Here is a 5,533-nt window from a genome sequence, read left to right as displayed (position 1 = left end):
AATCACACTGCCCCCTCCTGTCACACTGCTTCCCAAATCACACTGTTTCCCAAATCATACTGCTCCCCCTACTGTCACACTGCCCCCTTCCTGTAATGCTGCCCCTTTTCTGTCATGCTACCCCATCCTGTCATACTTACACCCTCCTGTCATACTTATCCCCTCCTGTCACACTGCTCACCCAATCGCCAGGCCCCCTCTTGTCACACTGCCACCTCTCCTGTCACACTGCCCCCTTTCTGTCATGCTTACCTCTCCTGTCACACTGCCTCCCCTCCTGTCACACTGCCACCTCTCCTGTCACACTGCCTCCCCTCCTGTCACACTGCCACCACTCCTGTCACACTGCCACCTCTCCTGTCACACTGCCTCCCCTCCTGTCACACTGCCTCACTCTTGTCACACTGCTCCCCATATTGTCACACTGCTCCCCATATTTTCACATTGCACCCCTCATGTCACACTGCCCATGCTCCTGTCATGCTGCTCCCCCAATCACACTGCCATACCTTCCAACATTTTGAGATGGGAATGAGAGACACCTACTAACAAGTGTATGTAGGCATAGGACACGCCCCCTACCACACCCCTTAACCCCTTCCCGCCAAGCGTATGCAGATGTGCGTACTCGGCTTTCCGGGGTTATACCGGGATGATGCCCGCAGCTGCAGGCATCATCCCAGTACCGTTGTTTAGAGCCAGCGATCGGCTATCCGAGTATAACAACCGATGCGGCTAAAAGCCGCTCGGCTGTTATACCGGAGGAGTGGGAGGGGACGCCCCCCCCTCCCGCTGCCTCCCGCGGCTCTTACCAATGACCAATCGGCTGCCTTTGGTGGCTGGGGGTGGGCTGGAATGAAGCCGTGGGTGGCTTCGTTCCAGACTCCTAATCGTAAACACGGAAGCGACGTCATGACGTCACTTCCCATTTACTCGGCTGCCAATGGCGCCGGTTTTAAAAAGATACGCAGTATTCAGAATTGCTGTTTTCGGTGATCTGAATACTTTGAAGTGCAAAGGAGGGATCGGGGGTCTTAGACCCCCGATCCCTCCATAAAGAGTACCTGTCACCACCTATTACTGTCACAAGGGATGTTTACATTCCTTGTGACAGCAATAAAAGTAATCAAATTTTTTTTTTTTAAACACAATTTAAAAATATAAAAATAAATCAAATAAATAAGAAAAAAAAATGTTTTAAAGCGCCCCTGTCCCCGCGAGCTCGCACAGCAAAGAAAACGCATACGGAAGTCAAGCCCGCATGTGTAAACGGTGTTCAAATCACACATGTGAGGTATCGCCGCGATCGTCAGAGCGAGAGCAATAATTCTAGCACTAGACCTCCTCTGTAACTCTAACCTGGTAGTCGTAAAAAAAATTTAAAGCGTCACTTATGGAAATTCTTAGGTACCGTAGTTTGTCGCCATTCCACGAGTGCGTGCAATTATAAAGAGTGACATGTTTGGTATCTATTTAATCGGCGTGACATCATCTTTCACATTATACAAAAAAATTGGGGTAACTTTACTGTTTGGATTTTTTAAAATTCATGAAAGTGTCCCTTTTCCCAAAAATTTGTGTTTAAAACACCGCTGCACAAATACCATGTGATATAAAATATTGCAACAATCTCCATTTTATTCTCTAGATTCTCTGCTAAAAAATATATATATATATATATATAATGTTTGGGGGTTCTAAGTAATTTTCCAGCAAAAAATACAGATTTTAACTTGTAAACACCAAATTTAAAAAATAGGCTTAGTCATGAAAGGGTTAAAGGAGAATTAACCAAAAAAAAAAGGTTAATTAAATCCACAAGGACTTTTTTTTACCACTACTATTCCTTTATATTTGCTTTTTAAATGTACAAATGCAGCAATTTAGAATTTGGATGAAAGGCTCAGCACTGGGAAACACTTTTTGAAAGATAAAAAGTGCATTTTTTATACAACTATAGAGATCAGACCAAAAAAAGGGACAAATGAGGTGGAAAGAGGGACAGAGGGACATAGCTCCAAATCAGGGACAGTTCCTGGAAATCAGGGACAGTCCCTGGAAATCCGGGACAGTCCCTCCAAATCAGGGACAGTCCCTCCAAATCAGGGACAGTTGGGAGCCATGCACTGCCCCCCCCCCTCCTGTCATAATTCCTCCCTTCTTGTCACATTACTAAGGCGGAAGATTTCCAGAACACCAAACTCTAGGAAAACCATTTTTATTTCACATTGGCCAACATGGCAATCAGCCCGACTCATGCCGGAGCTAAAAATGACCCGTCTATTGGTTTTGACAGTATACATATAACTTAAAAACAAATTATGTGGCGCTACTTACGCATAAGTGTAAAACTCTATATAAGCAATAAGTGAAATAAATAAGAGTGCAAAAATTGCATAACCTAAATGCAAAAATAATCATACAATTCAATCATGAATGAGGTAAACTCATATAGGGTGAAGTGCGATTCCACCAAAATACATAAATGATGTGCAAAAATGCATAAGAGCCCGTGACTCTCAAATGAGTGTAATAAATATATATAAAAGTGCAATCGTGCATAAATATAAATAAATAAATAATATCATACAATATAATGAAAAATGAGATACACTCATAAAGAGTGAAGTGCGATTCCACCAAAATACATAAACAAATGTGCAACAAACGTAAAAACCAGTGACTCACGGGTGAGTGTAATAAATGTCCAAATAATTAATAATGTGTGATAGGTAGCAGGGGCGTTACTAGAAATCACAGGGCCCCATAGCAAAATGTTGTATGGGCCCCCCTCCTAGAAACAGCCCCCCCCCCAAAAAAATGAACTAATGCCATTGAACAACAGATTACCACACTCATGTGACATAGTACCCAGGCAACAGCTTAGTGTGTAGAGTGTATCCCTTTCATGACTAATGCCAGCCATACACGGTTCGAATTTCGAAAGAATTTTCTTTCGAAAATCGTCTTAAAGAATTTTCGTACGAATTTCGCACCATTAGTGGGCTGCAGCAACGGCCGATTTTCGTGCAGCAATCAAATTTAAGGAATCGGACATGTTGGAAATTTTTGGAAAACGAACGATTTTCTAATCAATGATAGGAGAATTGTGCGAGAAATGTAATAAGAAAAGAACATTTACGGAGAGAAAAGAAGATTCCCAGCCACGAAAATTATTTTCTGTAGCAACATGAGGTGAAATTGAAGGCTTAGTCGGCCGAATTTCGAAAATCAATGGTGGCGTCATCGGATCACAAAAAAAATGAACATTCTGATTTTGAAAAGAAAATGTGTTCGAAATTCGACCGTGTATGGCCTGCTTAAGCCTATTTTTGACATTTGGTGTTTACAAGTTAAAATCCGTATTTTTTGCTAGAAAATTACTTAGAACCCCCAAACATTATATATGTTTTTTTAGCAGAGAATCTAGAGAATAAAATGGCGATTGTTGCAATATTTTATGTCACACGGTATTTGTGCAGCGGTGTTTTAAACGCAATTTTTTGGGAAAAGGGACAATTTCATGCGTTTTAAAAAAACGAAACAGTAAAGTTAGCCCAATTTTTTTGTATAATGTGAAAGATGAAGTTACACTGAGTAAATAGATACCAAACATGTCACGCTTCATAATTGCACACACTCGTGGAATGGCAAACTACGGTACCTAAAAATCTCCATAGGCAACGTTTTAAATTTTTTTTACCGTTACCAGGTTAGAGTTACAGAGGAGGTCTAGTGCTAGAATTATTTCTCTCGCTCTGACGATCGCGGCGATACCTCACATGTGTGATTTGAACACCGTTTACATATGCGGGCGCGACTTCCGTATGCGTTTTCTTTGCTGCGCAAGCTCGCGGGGACGGGGGCGCTTTAACATTTTTTTTCTTATTTATTTTATTTATTTTTATATTAATAAATTGTGTTTAAAAAAAAAATGTGATCACTTTTATTTTTGTCACAAGGAATGTAAACATCCCTTGTGACAGTAATAGGTGGTGACAGGACCCCCGATCCCTCCTTTGCACTTCAAAATATTCAGATCGCTGAAAACAGCAATTCTGAATACTGCGTATCTTTTTAAAACCGGCGCCATTGGCAGCCGAGTAAACGGGAAGTGACGTCATGACGACACTTCCGTGTTTACATTCAGGAGACTGGAACAAAGCCGTTTCCGGCTTTGTTCCAGTCTGCGGCTGGCCGCTGAAGGTGGTGGATTGTTGATCGGGTCTCCCGGTGGATCGGGAGGCCCGTTGAGAGCGGCGAGAGGGGAGGTGTCCCCTCCGGCTCCTCTGGTATAACAGCCAAGCGGCTTTTAGCCACATCGGTTGTTATCCCTGGAAAGCCGATCGCTGGCTCTAAAAAACGGTACCGGGATGATGGTATACTATAATAAATACGTATATGATGCCATTGTACTGTACACTGTGAAGTCTGAATATGATTGCTGCAGCTACAGACTGTGTAAAAAACTGTCTACAGCTTGAGCCAGGCAGCAATTATTGCAGGACACACTATCTGACTGACACACTGTGTTACACACATGAGATTGTACCAATTACAGGCCACACTGACACTGTTACACATCAGACTGTCTGTACCTTCTCTTCTTCTCAGCTCTAGCCTGAGCCTCCATTCCAGAGTGCAGACCGTGTGGGACAGCCAGCCAAAGCACTGCGCGGGCTCCTCTGCTCCATTGTGGGTGGCACTGGAGGAGGGAACGTCATCACAATAAGGTGGGCAGTGCACCGCGCCTGCGCACAGTACCTCATTGGCTGTCACGGCACCTTTCACTGGGCACACAGGAAGCAGCCGAATTGTAATCGTGATAGGCATTGGCGGAGTCTGGCGGGTGGCGGCGTCACCTCCAATTCAATTGGCAGACACAGACAGCGCTGGTCGGACAAACGGTCTGCATGGTCAGCAGCAATGCAGAGTCAGAACACACAGAGGTAGCACTATGCCGGCGGAGCCATGGCCATTGCTGGGCCCCGCAGACTGACATGCCACACTCACATGATGATCCACCCGGGTCGGCCTGCATCCTCCCAGCTAGGCTAGGCAGCAGTGCGCCCCTAGGCGGCCGCCTAGCGGTAGATCGCCCTGCACTCGCGGGTGAGATGTCTGCATTCCTCATCCTCACTGGGCCCCACGCAGCTGCGGGCCCCATAGCGCCCGCGTGGGTCGCTATGACAGTAGTTCCGCCACTAATAGGTAGAGTCCCAACGTCATGCAATGTAGCTCCCAATGTCAGCAAGGTCAGATCTTCAGACAAGAAGGTGCAAGTGCAGTGAGCAGATATTGTGGCAAGAAATGTCTATGGTAGATGTGTGCCTCCATCTGGCTTCGGGTTCGGCCATACTCGGAAGCAGCGGCACCTGGCTCCTCGCTGACGCGTTGCGTCACATCACACGTGACTTTCTCAAAGGGTCCCTTTTACTGTTTTTTATGTAAGTTACTACTTGTTTTTTTGTCAATGAACTTAACCACTACACTATGGAGCCTTCTCTTCTCTTTTACTATTGAATGTGGGAGA

This window comes from Aquarana catesbeiana, linkage group LG03, assembly GCF_042186555.1.
Source record: "Aquarana catesbeiana isolate 2022-GZ linkage group LG03, ASM4218655v1, whole genome shotgun sequence".
NCBI lineage: Eukaryota > Metazoa > Chordata > Amphibia > Anura > Ranidae > Aquarana > Aquarana catesbeiana.
This window is presented reverse-complemented; position numbering follows the sequence as displayed.